Here is a 22,834-nt window from a genome sequence, read left to right as displayed (position 1 = left end):
AAAACTTTTGCAACCACATTATATATATATATTTATAAACATTATATATATATATATATATATATATATATATATATATATATATATATATATATATATATATATATATAATATATAATATGTATATTATATATGTTGCGGTCCCGGTCGCTAGGCTAGCGACCGGGTCCTTACCTTTCTGCTGCCTCTCCCGGTCTCGCCGCGTTCCGTTGCTCCTGGGGCCTGCAGGGCCGCATGGCAGCGTCTCTCTCCACGTGGAGACGCTGCCGAGGGACGACTCAGACTCCTCCCACTGCCAGGCAACGCGCGCGCGCGCGCGAGCAGGGGGCTCTTAAAGGTCCAGCACCCGGAAGTGCTGAACCGCCCCGTTCCTGACGTCAGACGCTGGCCGGCTATTTAAACCAGCGTCTGACTTCCTTGCTTTGCCTTTGCAACGAGGTCACTCTACTGTGTGCTTAGTTGCTTCCCAGCGTTGCTTTCAGCCTTGGTTCCTGCTTGTTCCAGCCGTGCCTTGCTTCCAGCCCTGGTTCCTGCTTGTTCCAGCCGTGCCTTGCTTCCAGCTCCGGTTCCAGCTTGTTCCAGCCGTGCCTTGCTTCCAGCCCTGGTTCCTGCTTGTTCCAGCCGTGCCTTGCTTCCAGCTCCGGTTCCAGCTTGTCCCAGCCGTGCCTTGCTTCCAGGTCAGGTTCTGTTTGGTCCTGCTGTGCCTTGGCTCCAGCTCTGGGCTCTACTTGCTGTCTACATATCCTGACTCCAGCTCCGGTTCCTGATTCTCCTTGTCTTCAGCCAGCCACGAACCTTGGTCTTCTTCACGATTCTCCTTTGTCTTCAGCCAGCCACGAACCTTGGTCTTCTTCACGATTCTCCTTTGTCTTCAGCCAGCCACGAACCTTGGTCTTCTTCACGATTCTCCTTTGTCTTCAGCCAGCCACGAACCTTGGTCTTCTTCACGATTCTCCTTTGTCTTCTGCCAGCCTCGAACCTTGGACTCATTCACGATTCTCCTAAGTCCCAGCGACTCGGACCCCTACGGGCTCCTCCTGGGGGGGTCTTGGGTTTCCAGGGTGAAGACGCCATCAGTCCGCTCCAGCTGAGTGCCGCCTCCCGGCTTATTAACTCCTGTGGACGCTGTCCACCTCAGCCGGCCCAAGGGTCCACTATTGACTTTACTCATAACATAACAATATATACATTATATTTTTTTTGTTTAGAAAAAAAACATATGCCTATCTAATATGCCCAGCCACACTTACTACTTAGCTGTACAATCTCTCTGATTCCCCCAGACATCTCTTGTGGTTTTTTTTCCCTATACTTTCTTACATTCAGATACTGTCCTTGTCTCCACCACCTCCTCTGGAAGGTTGTTACATGAATCCATCACTTTCTCTGAAAAGAAATATTTCTGCAGAGTATTCCTGAATCTACTCCTTTTCCCCCTCATCCTAAGACCCTCATTCCAGGACATCATTTCCTTTAAGAAAGACCCACCACCTTGATTCCTTGGAGGTATCCTGCCTTTCTTCTAGGGTATACATGTTTAGATATTTAAGTCTGCTCCTATATGCCCTATAATGAAGATCAGTGATCATTTCAGCATTCACCCTCTGGATTGAATCCATCCAACTTAAATCCTTTTGAAGATGTGGTCTCCAAAACTGTACACAGTATTCTAAAATGAGGTCTAACCAGGGACTTATACAGGGCAATATAACCTAATTTATCCTGCTGCATATCCCTTTCCTTATGCACTCAAGCATCTTTTTGCCATTTTCTTACCTACCTGTTGGCCACCCTAAGATGAACCCTAGATTCCACTCTTTTTTTATTAGAGAATTTATTCCTTTACTATTCTGTTACTTTCAGTTTTTGCAGCTCAAATGCACAATTCTTCATTTGTTAGCATTAAATCTTAGCTGCCAAACTTTAGAAAAAAACTTTAGAAAACTTTAGAAAAAAACTTTAGAATATATAAACAAGATCTCAAGAGAGAAAGCTACTGTGTACCTATTTATAGCTCTATAGGAGGGCACCCTGATAGGTTGAGGTCAGGTGTTAGTGATGGTTTGGAGTTTAGGGGCCAGTTTTGCATGTAGAGTGAGATGTATGAACAGCACAGTACACCTTGATACTATAGAGTCCATCAAGCTAGGGTGAGAGAACATAGTATAAATTTCATCTTTTTGAGACTTTCCTAACTCAAAAAGATGTCAAATCTTCAACAAAGTCTACCGTGCTGTTCGTATGTCTCACTCTACATATGAAACTAGCCCTTAAGGCCTAAACCACCACCACCTCACCTCCACCTATTAGGTGAGCCTTCTATAGAGATATAAATAGCTGCACACAGTGAATCTTCTCTAGTCTCTCTCTCTCTCTCTCTCTCTCTCTCTCTCTCTCTCTCTCTCTCTCTCTCTCTCTCTCTCTCTCTCTCTCTCTCTCTCTCTCTCTCTCTCTCTCTCTCATAGTTTCCCCTTGAAAATCCTAACCACTCAGACCTATTTTCAAAACTTTTTCTGCATTAAGTATAAAACTATTGAAACTAATAATAAAAAAGAATGAACAGAGTTTTCTCCTGCTAATATTGTATTGGGAAGATTAAATGCAAGCAAAAATACCCTGTGGATTTATTTTAATTACAAAACAACCCTGAAAATATTGTAATCCAAAATCTGCAAACCTAGTTAGACTGTTCTTCTGAGCCCAAGTGATTGTAAAGTGTGCCCTCAGGCGTACCTGTAGTAAATGAATGTCCAGTACCTGTTCTGACCTTTCACTTCACATTTTATTATGTTGCTCATCCTAGCTGAGATGATTTGAGAACTTTCTTGCAAGCATGGGCTTTCAGACAGTATATTAAAAGAAATTCAGAAAAGGTTATGTTGCTGCATAGTAAAGACCTCCATTTTTGCCAAAAGAAAAAAAAAATACAAAATTCAGATACTGAGCAATTCTGGATCTCTTCCATGAAACTGTCAATAGAAAGTTGTGGCTTTTAACATTCAGAAAAGTCAGTGTTCAGTTGGATGTAACTAGATGAAGCAAGAATTCAAAATGAATCTCTTTACTGATTGAGATGTAGCATGGCAAGAGAAAAGATTCTCCCAAGAGAGGCAATTTCTATTGAGTAAGCAAGTATGGAACCTGATTTCAGACTCTGAGGTGTTCTTCAGACGGCGCGTGACTTGAAATTATAATATAGCAGCAAGCCAAATTCATCCACATGCTAGTTAAGTGAATAATAAAGACAATAAAATATCCATCTGTTAATAGTGAAATGTTCTTTAACCATTCTAGAGAACTGCAGGAAACTGACATCCTATATGCTACATTGTACACCACTCTGAAGTGGTGTACAATGTAGCATTACATTTTAAACATTTGTTTTCCATGTTGTATGCTATATCAAATTGAAAACTGACAGTCAGTAGTATATCAAGTAGCATCAGCAGTGGCATAAAGCTTCTTGGCATCTTAATCTATTGAGAAAAGGAAAAATATATTGTTATAATATTGATAGCCGGGATGTCCCCCTCCTCTCCACCCTCTACCTCCCCCCAAACCATCTCCTTAGATCAACCGATTGTTAATGAACACACAGTACAAGTTGTAGGAGGATATACAAATCTGCAGCTTTATAAAACAAAACTTAGAATCCTATGAGTAACCAAGCCAGTGTCACCTCTTAATGAACATTAATGAGCCTTCGTTTATCTGTCGTTCACCGTAGCCAAGTAAGACAGCCCAGTGGCATCCGGCTCCCTGCTGTGTTTCCAAGCAAGGAAGCCACTTTACAGGCATAACATGCCTAAACGGTACCCAAACTACCAACCAAAAATACACTGATTTGCAGATAGGCTTTGGGTACCCCTTCCAAAGGGGTGCCCCCACTCTGGCTCGATACAATAGCCATAACAGTTAACCTACAATCATTTCTTTTTTCTTTTGATTAACAAAATTCACGTACCTAATACCCCATCAATACTCTACTGCTAGACTGCACATATCCCTAATAGCTTTATCGATGGTGAGTGAGTGTGAATGCTGCAGGAAAAGGAGCAAAAGGGGCTGTGTGTGTCAGCACTGTGGTTTTAAACTGGTGGCTGCAACATCAAAGGACACTTAGCCCTCCCCTCCCCCTTACTCGTAGCTAATCTAGACCCACCACCAGCACAACTTGCGCCACTGTGTGAAGTCATCGAGGGAGAAGGTACCACCATGGGAGAGGTAAGGAGATGGAAAAAGAGGGTGATGCCCATTGCACTGGGGGTCTAAGGGCTGCTATATTGGGAAAACAGGTCCACCCAGCATAACGTTATTGTGGTCTTCTGCTCGGGGGCCCAGGCCTTTATTTTAACATTGGTAGCCGGGATGGCCCCTTCCTCTCTACCCTCTACCACCCCCAATACCATTTCCATCCCTTTGAACAACCCATCAATAATGAACACACAGTGGCCAATCCAGTGGCCTGGATTGGCCACTGTTGGAAACAGGATGCTGGGCTTGATGGACCCTTGGTGTGACCCAGTATGGCATTTTCTTATGTTCTTATGTTCTTATGTTCATACATTGTAAGTGGATATAATGGGCAAGCAGCTTTATTATGTTCAATATTTTTATTACATTTTCAACAAAGCAACATTAGAAAACAGAGACACATCAACCTCAAGTATACGACTCAACAAGTGAAAAGCAAAACAGGATACTATTTGTCATCTTTTAATCATCTTTCAATCAATCCCATGCCCATCCACTGCTTTAAATAAAACAAAACAAGATAAAACAAAATAGGAGTCTAGGGCATAGACCACTTGAACCAGGGCTTCGAAGCAATAGAAATTTGATAATTAGAACAGCCTTATCAGTATCTGCAGGTTAATTTGTATCTCTACATAATACCCTGCCTGAATTTAGGAATATTGGAATCCTGGAGAGAGAAAATCTTTGAATTTGTGCAAGTATTCATAAGAACAAAAGAACATAAGAAAATTCCATACTGGGTCAGACCAAGGGTCCATCAAGCCCAGCATCCTGTTTCCAACAGCGGCCAATCCAGGCCATAAAAACCTGGCAAGTACCCAAAAACTAAATCTATTTCATGTTACCATTGCTAATGGCAGTGGCTATTCTCTAAGTGAACTTAATAGCAGATAATGGACTTCTCCTCCAAGAACTTATCCAATCCTTTTTTAAACACCGCTATACTAACTGCACTAACCACATCCTCTGGCAACAAATTCCAGAGCTTTATTGTGCGTTGAGTAAAAAAGAACTTACTCCGATTAGTTTTAAATGTGTCCCATGCTAACTTCATGGAGTGCCCCCTAGTCTTTCTACTATCTGAAAGAGTAAATAACCGATTCACATCTACCCGTTCTAGACCTCTCATAATTTTAAACATCTCTATCATATCCCCCCTCAGCTGTCTCTTCTCCAAGCTGAAAAGTTCTAACCTCTTTAGTCTTTCCTCATAGGGGAGCTGTTTCATTCCCCTTATCATTTTGGTAGCCCTTCTCTGTACCTTCTCCATTGCAATTATATCTTTTTTGAGATGCGACGACCAGAATTGTACGTAGTATTCAAGGTGCGGTCTCACCTTGGAGCGATACAGAGGCATTATTACATTTTCCGTTTTATTCACCATTCCCTTTCTAATAATTCCCAGTATTCTGTTTGCTTTTTTGACTGCCACAGCACACTGAACCGACGATTTCAATGTGTTATCCACTATGATGCCTAGATCTCTTTCTTGGGTTGTAGCACCTAATATGGAACCCATATTGGGTTAGATTTTAAAAAATAGCGCAATTGCATACTTTTGTTTGCGCACCAGGCGCAAACAAAAGTATGCAATCGCGCACACAAAAGTGTGCGCCGAGCTGCACAGCCTGCCTCCGTTCCCTCCGAGGCCGCTCCAAAATCGGAGTGGCCTCGGAGGGAACTTTCTTTCACCCTCCCCTCACCTTCCCCTCCCTTCCCCTACCTTACCCACCCCCCCAGCCCTATCTAACCCCCTCCCCCCTACATTTATCCATGGATTTACACCTACCGGAGACAGACGTAAATCCGCGCATGCCAGCGGGCTGCTGGTGCGCCAAGACCTGACCCAGGGGCTGATCCGGAGGGCGCGGCCACGTCCCCGGAATGCCCCCGGGCCGGCACCACACCCCCGGGCCCGCCCCCCAAACGCCGCATCACGCCCCCGAAATGCTGCGTCATTTGGCGACGCCCCCGACACGCCCCTTTTAAAAAGCCCCGGGACTTACGCGCGTCCTGGGGCTCCGCGCGTGCCGGTGGCCTATGTAAAATAGATTTGCCGGCGCGCGAGGGCCCTGCTCGGGTAAATCCAGCCGGCATTTAAATTCCGCCCAATTGTGTAATTATAGCATGGGTTATTTTTCCCTATATGCATCACCTTGCACTTATCCAAATTAAATTTCATCTGCCATTTGGATGCCCAATTTTCCAGTCTCACAAGGTCTTCCTGCAATTTATCACAATCTGCTTATGATTTAACTACTCTGAACAATTTTTTGTCATCTGCAAATTTGATTATCTCACTCATCTTATTTCTTTCCAGATCATTTATAAATATATTGAAAAGTAAGGGTCCCAATACAGATCCCTGAGGCACTCCACTGTCCACTGTCTTCCACTGAGAAAATTGTCCATTTAATCCTACTCTCTGTTTCCTGTCTTTTAGCCAGTTGGCAATCCAAGAAAGGACATCACCACCTATCCCATTACTTTTTACATTTCCTAGAAGCCTCTCATGAGGAACTTTGTCATATGCCTTCTGAAAATCCAAGTATACTACATCTACCGGTTCACCTTTATCCACGTGTTTATTAACTCCTTCAAAAAAGTGAAGCAGATTTGTGAGGCAAGACTTGCCCTGGGTAAAGTCATGCTGACTTTGTTCCATTAAACCATGTCTTTCTATATGTTCTGTGATTTTGATGTTTAGAACACTTTCCACTATTTTTCCTGGCACTGAAGTCAGGCTAACCGGCCTGTAGTTTCCTGGATCACCCCTGGAGCCCTTTTTAAATATTGGGGTTACATTTGCTATCCTCCAGTCTTCAGGTACAATGGTTCACCGTGATTTGATTCAGTCCATCTGAATCATTACCCATGAAAACCTTCTCCATTACGGGTACCTCCCCAACATCCTCTTCAGTAAACACCGAAGCAAAGAAATCATTTAATCTTTCCACAAGGCCTTATCTTCTCTAAGTGCCCCTTTAACCCCTCGATCATCTAACGGTCCAACTAACTCCCTCAAAGGCTTTCTGCTTTGGATATAGTTTTTGCCGCACATTTTACTTTCAGAAATTAGCACCTACCCAAAGTTATGCATTAATTTCTCTTGGCACTGGGAAAGTGTACAGAAGGGATGTGCATTAATTTCCAATGTATTGGTAATCTGCAACATATAGGGCCATATTCGTTGTATTCGTGGGGAAGTGAAACGTATCGTGATTCCCTAGAATACAATGAATCTTCACTGAATTATTTGGCCATCTAAAGGAGTGAATTTAAACAATCCCCCCAACCTCCTGACCCCCCCCCCAAGACTTACCAAAATTCCCTGGTGGTCCAGCCGGTGGGGGGGGGGGATCCGGGAGCCATCTCCTGCACTCACGCCATCGGCCGCCGGTATTCCAAATGGCAGCGATAGCCTTTGACCTTATCTCACAGGGGCTACCGGTGCCATTGGTCAGTCCCTGTCACATGGTAGGAGCAATGGATGGCCGGCACCAACTTGTGCTCCTACCATGTGACAGGGGCTGACCAATGGCACCGGTAGCCCCTGTGACATAGTAAGGGCAAAGGCTATTGGCGCCATTTTGATTACTGGCTGCCGACGACCTGAGTGCAGGAGATCACTCCCGGACCCCCACTGGACCACCAGGGACTTTTGGCAAGTCTTGGTGGTCCCATATGACCCCCACAAGACTCTCCAAAAGTCCCTGGTGGTCCAGCAGGGGTCCGGGAGCGATCTCCTGCATTCGGGCTGTCAGCTGCCAGTAATCAAAATGGCGCCGATAGCCTTTGCCCTCACTATGTCACAGGGGCCGACCAATAGCACTGGTAGCCCCTGTGACATAGTAAGGTCAAAGGATATTCGCACCATTTTGAATACTGGCAGCCAACGGAGTGAGTGCAGGAGATGGCTCCCGGCCCCCCGTTGGACCACCAGGGAGTTTTGGTAAGTCTTGGGGGGGTTCAGGAGTGTGGGGGGTTGTAGTTAATTCAATTTTAGCCGGGAAACGAATAAGAATGAACGCATGAAAATATAGGGGGGGCCCCCCTTGCCGAATGCAACGTATCTGCCCTCTGATGAATACGAATACCGAATGCAACATATTCCATCACTCTGCACATCCCTAGTGTACAGAAAAGCAGTAAAAACTGCTTTTTTGTACACCCTCTGACTTAATATCATGGCGATATTGTTGGAGGTCCCAAAAGTAAAAAATAATTAAAAATAAAAAAATAGAAAAATGTAAAACAGCCCGCGGCTCGCGGGTTGAAAACCGGATGCTCAATTTTGCCGGTGTCCGGTTTCCGAACTCGTGGCTGTCAGCGGGTCTGAGAACCGACGCCGGCAAAATGGAGCATCGGCTGTCAAACCCGCTGACAGCCGCCGCTCCTGTCAAAAAGGAGGCACTAGGGACGTGCCCTAATTAGCATAATTTTATTTACTGTATTGCACACACAGGCACTGGCCTGTGCGCGCGCCGGGAGAGCGGGCACTCTCCCGCTCTCCTGCGTTTCTTTCTGTATCGGCCTGTTAGAAAGGCACAACTCTGTCTTATCTGAGACCAAAAAGACTGTATTAGAGGGCAAGACCAAAAATAATGATAATAGTCACAGGGGGGGCAGTCTCACATTTAGGACATAAGTTATTAGCAGACTGTTTGGCCAAGAAGGCTTTGTCCGGAGACCAATAGAAGTTTTTTTGGTTAAGGTTGGGATCTCACCAAAACAAGCTAAAAATTCTGGAAAAGAGAGACTAAACTCCAACCATTTCTGCCATTTTTCATGCAGAACTTGAAGTCCCAATAAGGAAGGGGTGACCTCTACTGATTTGATAAACTTGGTGACCAAATGTTTACGCTTGCCATCCCTAGTATAATATCCTGCAATGTCCTAAAGGAGGAAGAAACTCAAAAGGAAGCTTCAAAGGTCTTGACAAAATGCCTGAACTGTAGGTATGGAAAGAAGTGTTGGCAAGACAGAGAAAACTGTGATTGAAGTTCCTGAAAACATAAAAACAACCCAATGTTTTGGGAAAATAATTGGTAAATATAAACCAGGCCTTGTTCCTTCCAACAGTGAAAGGCTGATTTACTCATTCCTGTTTCAAACATACCATTGCTTAAGAGGGGAGTTAACCTATGTAGGAGATAAAGCAGAGAGCGTAAGTACAACTAGGCATGTCAGCTACATGTTACCGTGATGTGTGAGTGTAATTCAGGCACAAAGAGAGCATGAGCTACTTGCGGCAATCTATTCAGTCAGGGTAAGCAGTACCAATCTAGCAAATGGAAGTAAGGAACAAAATGTGAGCTTCCCAAGGTCCAATCTCTCAGGAACCTTAGCAAACATGCTAAATTATACAAATTCAGATAAGGACATCCCAAACCCCACTGAGAATGGGTTGGGTAAGATTTTTCTTTTTTTTTTTAATTTAATCTTTATTGAGTTTCAATCACTTTAAATGATTACAATTTTTCCTTCACTAATAAAGTAAATCAATTTTGCAAAACATAAAAATTACAATATAACCTTGTTAGAAGAAAAACATATACATTTGCTCCATTTAACTCATAAAGGGAGCCATTAAACAATAAACAAATAGGAAAATATAAATTTATCTAAGGAGATAGGAGGACACATTTCAATTTAATTCAACCCACTGTTGTTACTGAAGCTTGATTCAACTTTTCCAATTCCTTATCCCTTAAAAAATTCTCCATATGTTCAGGTAACGAAAAGATAAACTTATTCCCTTGGTAATTTACAAAACATCGACAGGGGAACTTTAAATAAAAAGTTGCCCCTGACTCCAATGTTTTGGCCTTCAACATAAGGAACTGTTTTCTATGACCTTGCGTGGCCCTAGAAACATCAGGAAATGTATAGACTTTTTGACCACAGAATAATATCTCACGATTTTTTAGGGATTTCTCAAATATTGACTCCTTATCCCTTTCCTGCACAAAAGAGACAAAGTTGTCCTTTTGTTTATCATATCCAAGGAATCTTCAAGGAAAGTTGATATTCCTGGGGACTGTATATCATCCACTCCCCCTGGTTTATTAATTACCTTAAAAGGGAAATAATAGATTTTGGAAATAAGTGGAATTTCCTCATTCTTTCAAGACAGATTTTCTTTGAGATATTTAACAAACATCTCATATGGAGATAGTAACCTTGTATAGGGAAAATTGACAAATCTTAAATTCTTAATCTGCATCAAATTTTCCAAATTCTCAATATCATTATGCAGCATCACATTATCAGAAACACGTGCTGTTTCCACACTCTGAATATTTTGAACATTAGTTAATAAATTATTTACCTTCACATCCATATCTATTAACTTTTTCCCATGTTCAGTAATTGACACCTTATTATTGTTAACCATCATTGAAAGAGAGGAGTTCATTTAGGTAACATTAGAGTCAAGTTTCAGTAACATCCTCCAAAGATCCCCTAACGTAACTTTAGATGCATCCAGATCCACTACCTGGATGCTTGCTTGAAGTGGAGATGGAAATCCACTTTCACCTTCCTGATGTAAGGAAGACAAATGATGTAGAGCTTCAACACCCACCTCTTCGGGAGGGATTTCCTCTCTACTTACGTTTGCAGCCTCATTTCCCATGGATCCATCCACGGTCGCTTCTCCTGGGGGTTGAGAGGGTGTGGCTCCCAAGCCAGGACTTAAAGAGACTTCAAAAGAGTCTCTAGCATCATCCTCAATTGGCTTATTGAGTCTATTCAGGAGTGTATCCATCGGTCTGACTCTAGGGGTAACAGGGGATGATGTATAGGCCCCTGGCCTTCCTTTTACGCCCATAAATCTAAATTGAAACTTTCCAGGCAAGCAAAGCAGTCAAAGGCGGTCAAAGCCGGTCTAAGCCGCGCGCACCCCTTTGGCACTCTCCCTCCTTCAGCTCCGAGGTACTCCAGTTCTCACGGGATTTTAAATCCCCAGATCAGGCTGATGACACATGGCACTCGCGGCTCTCCCAGCTGTGAGCAGTTCTTTCAATTTGCCGCCGCCTAAGGGACTCCGGCGGTCCTCCACTCTCCCTCCTTCAGCTCCCGGGTAAGATTTTTCAAGAAAATTCTGGCTCTCTTCCCATTCCATAAGAATTTTCAAAACAGTTTCTCTACATCTCTACAGTCTTGTTTTGTAATCCAAATTGTTAACATATGAAAGATATAGAGCCATTTAGGCAAAATAATCATTTTCAGTAAGAGAGACAGTGGTAGTTCTTGCCACTGTTTTAGGGAATTGAGACCTACAATCCATTAATGGTCTAATATTGGCAGAGTAAATTTTGTTAGGACTTGTTGATATCCAAATTCCTAGATATTTCATTTCCCTATGTACCCATTTGAGGGAAAATTGCCCTGCCAATAAATCTTCATATTTCCATAAACATCAAGTGCCTCCAATTTATCCTGATTAATCTATAAGCCCACAAAACTACCATATGTGGTTTGGAGTTCCAGCAATAAAGCCAAGGAATCCTCAGGCTCAGTAAGGAAAAACCAGGACATCATCCACAAAAGCGATGACTTTAAAGATATGCTGCATCCCTGAAAACCAGTAATTTGTTGCATCATCTCAATTTTCCTTAACAGGGGGTCATTAGCTAGAATATAAAGCAGCATAGAGAGCGGGCAACCCTGCCTAATCCCTTGTTGAATCTCGACCGCAGTGGATTTATACCCATTAGCTATTATAAATGATAAGGGATTATGATACAGCATAGAGATGTAGGAAACTATGTCTCCCTGAAACCCAAAGCTGTGAAGGACTGACAAGGAATAAGGCCATGATACCTGATCAAATGCCTTCTCAGAATCAAATCCAATAACAAGGGCTGGAATATGGTAAACATTACAGGTGGGAAATAGCCGTGAGCAATTTAATAATACAAGAGCTAGTTAACCTCCCCTTAAAGAAGCCTACCTGATATTTCAAAATGAGAGAAGGGAGAATTGCATCCACCCTTTCCACCAGAAGTTTTGCCACAATTTTCAGGTGTGCAATTGAGAAAGTGAGATGGGTCTATATGAGGCTGGAGATAGTGGATCCATCCCAGGCTTAGGTAACATGATATATGAGCTTTGCTAAAATAAATTTGGAAGGTTAATGGGTCCACTAGCTGTGATTTTAACATTTAGTAAAAATCATATGAAAAGCCATTGGGGCCTGGTGCTTTCCCTGCTTTACTGGTACTAATCACATTTAGAATTTCAAAAGTTTAAATGGATCTATCTAAATAGAGGGAGGATGACGAGGCCCTGCAGGACACCTGCAGGGCGGCCTGGGAGGTTGAGGGCCTGGACGGAGCAGGAGATGCCAACGAGGAGCGTCATGGACTGCAGCGACTGGCTGCGGCTGCGGGAGAAGCTGAACCAGGGCCTGTTGGAGTTCAAGCGAAGTGAGCAGGGCTGTCCATTGTGGGGCCACAGCAGAGCGCGCAACAGTATCCCTCCCTCTAGGCCTCCCACTCATTGGTCGGGGCTTCTCAGGGTGAGCATGATGGAAGGCCTGGAGAAGGTCATTGTCTAGAATTTGATGTACTGGCTCCCACAAGTTTTCCTTGGGGCCGAATCCCACCCATGCGAGGAGGTACTCCCATCTCCTCTGACGGCGTCACACATTGAGGACCTCCCAGACCTGGAGGATGCCGTTGGGATGGCCAGGAAAGAACGAGAGGCTTTAAAAGTGACACGTGAAACATGTTGTGGATACCCATATTTGGGGGTAGATGCAGTTGGTAGGACATGGTGCCAACTCGCCGAAGGACTGGGAAGGGTCCGATGAAGCAGGGCACAAATCGCTGCGAAGGCATCTGTAGGTGGATATGCTGGGTGCTCAACCATACCTTCTGTCCTGGAAGGAACACTGGAGCCGCTCGCCGGTGGGCATCCGTGAAACGCTTAGCAAAGATCTGCCACCTGCGGATTTGTGTGTCACATGGTCCCACACACAAGCAAATCTTCTGTGCTGTAGCTTGGGGCCCGGCAGGAGAAGGGACCTGGAACGAATGGGTAGCAGTCAGTTGTGGCTGGCCGTCCAAAGACGCATGACAAATTGGATAGGGTTCCGAAAGCAAGCTGCCACATGGCTATTGTGGGAGACTAGATCATGGGAGTTAGGTCTGCCCAATTGTTATGCTGATCATTGACGTATGCTATATGAAGGTTTCAAGGAATGGTTAGTCCGTTCGGCCTGTCCGTTGTCCTAAGGGTGGTAGGCCGAGGTCAATTGAGGTTGATTCCAAACTTCTTACATAGCGATCTCCATAGCTGGCAGCAAACTGCGGGCCTCGACAGAACAAGTCTCTTGTGGTGGCCCCATGAAGGCGGAACACGTGAGTTAGGAACAGTCGAGTGAGCTTGGGAGCCAAAGGAAGGCTTGGTAGTGGTACGGTGAGCTATCTTTGAGAAATGATTGATGATGACCCATATAACGGTGTTCCCCTTGGAGGGGAGCAAGTCTACAATAAAGTCCATGCCAAGTGGGACCACAGTCCGGTGGGTGCAGGTAATGGCTGCAGAAGGGCATCCAGTGGGCGGCTTCTGCTGGGCACATGTAGGGCAGGAGTTGAAGTAGTCATGAGTGTATTTGACCATGGAGGGCCACCAGTAATGGTGATGGAGCATCTCTAGGGTACGGGTCCGGCCTGGGTGGCCGGCAAGACTTGAATCACAGGCCCATCGTAGGACTCATTCCCGGAGACACCATGGAACTACGGTCTTCCCGGGCAGTACAGTCAATATGGCTGCCAAACAAATACATGCTGGATCAATTATGTGTGCTGGCCTATCTGCTGTGTCCTCGGGTTCCAGGGAGCGAGAAAGAGTGTTAGCACGGGTGTTTTTTCTCAGCCGGGCAATATCGGAGCTCAAAATTGAATCTTGCAAAGAATAGGGCCCAGCGGGCCTATTTAAGTGCTCCAAGTTTTTTTCGTCCGTGAAGATAGTAAAATGGTTCTGGGCCCCTTCAAGCCAGGGGCGCTATTCCTGGAGGACCAACTTGACGGCCAACAGCTCACGATCCCCAACGGTGTAGTTACGTTCGGCTGAGGAGAACTTGTGAGAGTAGAATGAGCATGGCAGTAGTTTACCCTTTGAGGAGTATTGGCTGAGAACTGCGCCGGCTCTGATGGCTGAAGCGTCCACCTCCACCATGAACGGTCAATTCGGGTCCAGGTGTCGAAGACAGGGTCCAGTCTGGAAAGCCTCCTTGAGGACCTGGAAGGCTGCTTGGGCTCATTGGCTCCACTCCTTGATATTACACCTTTTCAGGGTCATCACGGTTAAGGGTGCCGCTAACGTGGAGTAGTCTGTAATGAAATGGCGGTAGTAATTGGTGAAGCCCAAGAATCTCTGGAGGGCTCGTAGCCTGACAGGTTATGGCCAGTCACTGATTCCTTGTAGTTCTCACCATGGACCCTTTTAAAAGGCTGCAGGATCCACGTGTGCCCGCCTAGGGGTGTGGTCCTGGTGAGGCCCTCGTGGAGCGAGTACCGATTCCTATCTGCAGTCTGCAATAATACCTAACGATCTCCATACCTGCGATAACGTCTTAGACAAAAGGGAGTCTTCAGAGATTAGGAACATAGGCCCTCGTGGAGCGAGTACCGGTTCCTATCTGTAATAGAACTCACAGTGTTCACGTTTGCGATCGTTTCCAGGCAGTAAGGAGTCTTCTGAACATTCAGGGACGTAGGCCCTCAAGGAGCGAGTACCGGATCCTGTCTTAGACATCTGAAATCAAGAAGAGAGATCGGGGCCCCCGAGGAGCGGGTACCCCTTGGTAAGTTTGTGGAGGCAGAGCAGCAGAGAAAGAATTCCCCTTGCTAACTCAATTCATAGTAGCAAACAAAGACCTTTTAAGTTGGAAGCGGATGACATCACTATGGGGGGATGCCCCTGATGTTCGCGCCCTTGCAGGTACAAACTCTGGAGCGCATGCGCATGCCCTTACGTCATCAGGAACATGGCGGATCCACAGAATCAGGCCAGCCCGGGGATTCCGGGGAGAAGCGGCGAGGAGAAGCCACGGCAGCATCTGTCCATCAGACCCGAAGGGAGTTGCCACAAAGGTAGAGAGGGTGGAGCAAGGACGAGAACAGGCATGAATGCAACAGAGGGGAAGGGAGGAGAAGGTGGGGGGGGGGGGGGGGGAACAGAGAAAGCCATCGGGGCTCCCCTAGGGCTCGGCACGCCCGAGGTGCACAAGTGTGCACCCCCTTGAGCGCGCCAACCCCGGATTTTATAACTTGCGCACGGCTGCACGTGCATGTTATAAAATTGGACGTAGATTTGTGCACGCCGGGTTGTGCGCACAAATCTATGCCGGCGCATTGGTACTAAAATCTGGCCCTAAATCTAGCATTTGATATCAATTATGTTTTCAAATGATTTAACAAAACAAAAACCTCACAAGGAATATATAAAGTGTGTGGCTACAGGTCGGTGTTATCCACTGTACAGTTGTGTTAACAGGTCAGATGCAAAAGCACACTGTATATGACAAAACAATTTAAAATAAAAATAGGATAACATAATTAGGCAATTCTAAGGCTCATCTTATGGCCAACGCATGGAAAAATGCCTTATAGCATTTTGATAAATGACCCTATAAATCAGGAGCTCCTGTGTTTCTAATATAAAATTCTCTCTGTAATGTGCCTGATATAAGTCTGTGGAGGAAGAGCAATAATCACAGTATTAAAATGACATAGCATTGCAAAAGCATTCTGAGGCCCCAATGAAATACAAATTTGAAAAAGCATCTCTGATGTCATTTCATGAGAAAAAAAGGAAAAAAGAAAAAAAAGAAACATACTTAACAAGTCTGTTAATACTAATAATAAGGGATTCCTTCATAAATAATTCTGGCCAGATACAAAAAAAAAAGGATGTGTGTCGGTATCAGCCAGTGTCATACAAAAGCAGAAGTGAAAAAATAAGAAACGTGATGTTTTCCAAAATGCAACTTTGGATTTCTCTTCTTAGAGAACAACAGAAATAAAAGGTAAAATATTGACATCTGTATAAATATTTAGTATAATTAATTATATATTTTCATTGATAGCTTTTAAAAAAATACAATTTCTTCAGATAAATTTGATAGCTGAAGAATTGTTAAATTAACTAATATTGCATGTTCAATTCCTTCCTGTAATTTTCTTATGCTCTAACTTATTTCAATATAACAAAAATTTTAAGTTTCCTTGCTTATAAAATAGTTAAATACAGGTGAAATAATGAAGCAGTAAGGCTGAACAGTAGATATTGTAAATAGGGTCCTCACATTTTTTTATTTCCAGCATTTATAGTGTCAGACTGGCAATTTGTTCTAATAGCACAAGGGTATTTTAGTAATGTTTTACATCCTGTTGTGAAAATCTTCAATCACTGGGCATAATCTTTTTAGAGCTTCAGGTTTTAAATCAAATTGTGGTTTCCAAGTTTAAACAACAGAGCTTAAACTGTTTTAAATAGGAAATCTGGGATAATGATAAAAGGGAAAAGGAACAGTACTGATTTTACGGCTAAGTCCATAAATGAAGCACATCTTTTATGGGTTATCATAAGGCTTGTGGGGATAACCACATGGATCAGCAATTATTACTACATTAATGAAACTTGCGAAGCAGACTAAATAGAGTATTTAATCCTTTTCTACTGTCAATGTTCTGCCATGAGCCATTTTTGCTAAAATGACGGACTATAAGTACTGTATATAAATACATTTCTATGTTTAAGTATCAAAGGAAGTCTCTATTTGGAAAACAGCATGTAGTTCACCTAAATTTTGTCCCTAAACTTTCTCTGGAAAGTAATGAATACGTTAATAACTAGAAAGTAAAAAAAAAAAAAGCATGTGAAATGTCTAGGGAACCTAGTTACATTAACACAGGTTTTACATAGGCAATGTTCGTGTAACATTTTCCATACCAATTGCTTTTTAAACTTTTTACAAAAATTAACAAGAGAAAGATAGATGTTACCTGCATCATTAAACAGACAGCCCTTATGTCTACTTCACACTAAATCAGATATATTTTTTTCCAAACTCTCTCCACTATGACAGTTAATCAAGATCAAATTTACTCTCTACAAAAAGTTGCAATATTATTTATTTATTTTGTAAAGCCATGCCCAACAAAATGTACATACTTCCATTCTTGGTTAAAATAAGACAAAATCTGCTGAGCACAGGCTGGGAGTGCTTGTGAAGTAGCTCTCCCTATGATAAACTCTAAAACTCAGCAATTGTGTCTGATCCAAATCACCAAGCATTCAAAGACTCACCTATATCCCACACCCTATTAGCACCTTTTGAAATCTCTTTTAATCATCTATCTCCTCTTTAACTAACAAAAAGACTATCACAAGATAATACCTTAAAGACAAAGGAAAAAAAAATCTACCCACACACTACAAAATCTTAACAGCTGCGGTGTACATCATCAGTGGCACTTTTCATAGTGGAATCCTCATTCCCCTGTAACAGTTCGCAATTGCATTAAAAATCTGAGACTTTGCTCAGAGACATCACCCTCTCCCCTCCCCAGCTTCAAACTGATCAAGGGTACTCTAATACACTACTTAGAGATAAAGCCACACACACACACACACACACACACACATATACACACATACATGCCCTACTCAGACTTTAACTACTAGGCTCCCAAACATATGGAGTCTTCCTCCCAGACTTTTACTGTCGAGAGGACAGGCAAAGGGCCCAAATCGACTTTCATCACTTCATGCCCACTTTGATCCCCAAATGAAATGTTTAGGACTCTAGCTTCTGCCTATGTACACTGGATAAATCAAAGAAAAATAAAGAAACACACCATTGTAGTAACTGCAAAGAAACACACATATAGCTTTGTGTCAGGTCTAAAATCCCAAAGGGTTCTTAGCCTGCACAAAATACAGGAGGAGATAAAAGAACAAAAGGGACACAGACAGATAGAAAAAGAAAAAGGGAACCAGCAAACAGAGGCCTAGATTAATCATTTAGCTATAATTATAGCAAAATAATTGCCCCCGGCCAAAAAAGGGGGTGTGAAAGTGTTTAGCTGGCTGCATTATGGCGGTGTGGTATCACATGCCGCGGTTGTGGCCATGCTGAAAACTTTCACCCCCTTAGCACCACTAGAAAAGATTAAGGTATTTCCTTTACTACTGCAGGTGATAATATGTGAAATGTTCACACCCGGCCCCCATTTTAATAAACCCCGCCCAAACTCCTCCCCTTTCCCTCATTTGCATTATAACAATGTGATGCAGTAGTTATGTTGTGCTTTAGGACATTATTGCATGTGATAATGCCCTAACACCCATGATAACAGCCCATCTTAATATGGAAAATGATCCCCAGAGAGAGTAAATTATATACTCACAGAAATCTGGAGACAAATATTGGTCAGACAGGGTTTAACATCATCTGCAGAAATTTGAAAAAAGTACCATATAAATGTCTCCACAGAACAACTTCTAAAGTGGCAAATTGTCTGACCATGTTCTGCTTATGTACTTGTTATTGCTTATACACTCTAAGGTCAACATTCAAAGGGGCTAATGCAATATGGTGTGCTCAGCCGAGCACACTCTTAACGTTCAGTTGGATGTGAGTAGAATAGGCGCCAATCAATCCCCTAATGCAATAAGGGGATCAGCGCCTATTCAATGCACGTCTAACGTGGAGAGATTGTAATAGCACTCTTCACATGCAAATGCATGTGAATGAGGCTATTAGGAATTCACTCCCGATGCAAAAACTGCCATCTATTAACACCAGGAGCAGGCATTAATAGATGTGCACATCAAAAAAAGAATTAATAGAAAAGAAATAAAAGAAAGAAATATTTTTAAAAATTGATGATCAGGCCAAGTTTAACGGCGTTGGTTTTCATTACCGGTGGACAGCCATGAAAACCGATGCCGATAAACCCGGCATTGGTTTTTGTGACTAGGTCGCTTAAAACTGCTGCCGAGTTTATCAGTATTGGTTTTCGTGGCTGTCCGCTGCTAAGGAAAAGCAACGCCGATAAAAACCAATACCGAGTTTATCAGTGTAGGTTTTCCTTAGCGGCGGACAGCCACGAAAACCAATGCTGATAAACTCAGCATTGGTTTTCAGCGAACTAGTCACAAAAACCGATGCTGATAAACTCGGCGTCAGTTTTCGTGACCGGCAACTTTCAACTTGTCACTGACCTACACCTCACTACCACCTGACAATAACCTCAACAGCTTCTCCACAAAATTCTCATCTTTCACACGCTACCTATACTCCCTATGTCCCCCCCGCCCCCATTTTCTCATTTCCTTCCTCATGCAATGATCCTGTATTTCCTGGATGCAACTTATAACTCTTCCTTGTTGTGGCCCTCCCTGCCTCTATTCAAATGACTGATATATCTGCACTCTGAGCACTGACCTCCACCTCCCAGAATAGAATGTCATCTCTAGGGATGTGCAGAGGGAAAAGATATGTTGCTATTCGGTATTCGTTGTGCCAGGACCCAAATCCATTGCATCCGTTTTCATAGGGGGAAACCTGATTCGTTCATTAGTTGCATTCAGTATTCGTTTTCCGTTAAAGTTGGAAAAACTAAAAAGAAAACCCCATCCCAACCCTTTAAATATAATTAACCTCAACCCCTCCCCCCCCCCAGACTTGCCAAAAGTCCCTGGTGGTCCAGCGGGGGTCTTGGAGCAATCTCCTGCACTCGGGCTGTTGGCTGCTGGTATTCCAAATGGCACCGATAGCCTTTGCCCTTACTATGTCACAGAGGCTACTGGTGCCAATGGTCAGCCCCTGTCACATGGTAGGAGCAATGAATGGCCGGCACCATCTTGTGCTCCTGCCATGTGACAGGGGCCGAACAATGGCACCAGTAGCCCCTGTGACATAGTAAGGGCAACGGCTATCGGCGCCATTTTGAATACCAAAGCCAACAGCATGAGTGCAGGAGATCACTCCAGGATCCCTGCTGGACCATCAGGGACTTTTGGCAAGCCTTGGGGGGATCAAGAGGGTGGGGGGTTTATTCGTTAATGATATGTTGCATTCGTGGGGGTTCGACATACGTTTCGCGGACCCACAAATGCAATGAATAGGGACCTATAGATTGCAGATTGTGCATTCGTTCAAAATGAATGCACATCCCTAGTCATCTCCCTACCTCCAAGCTATACTAAAAATCTCACCTCTACTAAGAACATAAGAACATAAGAAAATGCCATACTGGGTCAGACCAAGGGTCCATCAAGCCCAGCATCCTGTTTCCAACACTGGCCAATCCAGGCCATAAGAACCTGGCAAGTACCCAAACACTAAGTCTATTCCATGTAACCATTGCTAATGGCAGTGGCTATTCTCTAAGTGAACTTAATAGCAGGTAATGGACTTCTCCTCCAAGAACTTATCCAATCCTTTTTTAAACACAGCTATACTAACTGCATGAACCACATTCTCTGGCAACAAATTCCAGAGTTTAATTGTGCGTTGAGTAAAAAAGAACTTTCTCTGATTAGTTTTAAATGTGCCCCATGCTAACTTCATGGAGTGTCCCCTAGTCTTTCTACTGTCCAAAAGAGTAAATAACTGATTCACATCTACCCATTCTAGACCTCTCATGATTTTAAACACCTCTATCATATCCCCCCTCAGTCGTCTCTTCTCCAAGCTGAAAAGTCCTAACCTCTTTAGTCTTTCCTCATAGGGGAGTTGTTCCATTCCCCTTATCATTTTGGTAGCCCTTCTCTGTACCTTCTCCATCGCAATTATATCTTTTTTGAGATGCGGCGACCAGAATTGTACACAGTATTCAAGGTGCGGTCTCACCATGGAGCGATACAGAGGCATTATGACATTTTCCGTTTTATTCATCATTCCTTTTCTAATAATTCCCAACATTCTGTTTGCTTTTTGACTGCCGCAGCACACTGAACCGACGATTTCAATGTGTTATCCACTATGACACCTAGATCTCTTTCTTGGGTTGTAGCACCTAATATGGAACCCAACATCGTGTAATTATAGCATGGGTTATTTTTCCCTATATGCATCACCTTGCACTTATCCACATTAAATTTCATCTGCCATTTGGATGCCCAATTTTCCAGTCTCACAAGGTCTTCCTGCAATTTATCACAATCTGCTTGTGATTTAACTACTCTGAACAATTTGTGTCATCTGCAAATTTGATTATCTCACTTGTCATATTTCTTTCCAGATCATTTATAAATATATTGAAAAGTAAGGGTCCCAATACAGATCCCTGAGGCACTCCACTGTCCACTCCCTTCCACTGAGAAAATTGCCCATTTAATCCTACTCTCTGTTTCCTGTCTTTAGCCTGTTTGCAATCCACGAAAGGACATCGCCACCTATCCCATGACTTTTACTTTTCCTAGAAGCCTCTCATGAGGAACTTTGTCAAACGCCTTCTGAAAATCCAAGTATACTATATCTACCGGTTCACCTTTATCCACATGTTTATTAACTCCTTCAAAAAGTGAAGCAGATTTGTGAGGCAAGACTTGCCCTGGGTAAAGCCATGCTGACTTTGTTCCATTAAACCATGTCTTTCTATATGTTCTGTGATTTTGATGTTTAGAACACTTTCCACTATTTTCCTGGCACTGAAGTCAGGCTAACCGGTCTGTAGTTTCCCGATCGCCCCTGGAGCCCTTTTTAAATATTGGGGTTACATTTGGTATCCTCCAGTCTTCAGGTACAATGGATGATTTTAATGATAAGTTACAAATTTTTACTAATAGGTCTGAAATTTCATTTTTTAGTTCCTTCAGAACTCTGGGGTGCATACCATCCGGTCCATGGATTTACTACTCTTCAGTTTGTCAATCAGGCCTACCACATCTTCTAGGTTCACTGTGATTTGATTCAGTCCATCTGAATCATTACCCATGAAAACCTTCTCCATTACGGCTACCTCCCCAACATCCTCTTCAGTAAACACTGAAGCAAAGAAATCATTTAATCTTTCCGCGATGGCCTTATCTTCTCTAAGTGCCCCTTTAACCCCTCGATCATCTAACGGTCCAACTGACTCCCTCACAGGCTTTCTGCTTCGGATATATTTAAAAAAGTTTTTACTGTGAGTTTTTGCCTCTACAGCCAACTTCTTTTCAAAATCTCTCTTAGCCTGTCATCAATGTCTTACATTTAACTTGCCAATGTTTATGCTTTATCCTATTTTCTTCTGTTGGATCCTTCTTCCAATTTTTGAATGAAGATCTTTTGGCTAAAATAGCTTCTTTCACCTCCCCTTTTAACCATGCCGGTAATCGTTTTGCCTTCTTTCCACCTTTCTTAATGTGTGGAATACATCTGGACTGTGCTTCTAGAATGGTATTTTTTAACAATGACCATGCCTCTTGGACATTTTTTACTTTTGTAGCTGCTCCTTTCAGTTTTTTTCTAACAATTTTTCTCATTTTATCAAAGTTTCCCTTTTGAAAGTTTAGCACGAGAGCCTTGGATTTGCACACTGTTCCTTTTCCAGTCATTAAATCAAATTGA

The sequence above is a fragment of the Rhinatrema bivittatum genome, chromosome 1 (genome assembly GCF_901001135.1).
Source record: "Rhinatrema bivittatum chromosome 1, aRhiBiv1.1, whole genome shotgun sequence".
Taxonomy (NCBI): domain Eukaryota; kingdom Metazoa; phylum Chordata; class Amphibia; order Gymnophiona; family Rhinatrematidae; genus Rhinatrema; species Rhinatrema bivittatum.
This window is presented reverse-complemented; position numbering follows the sequence as displayed.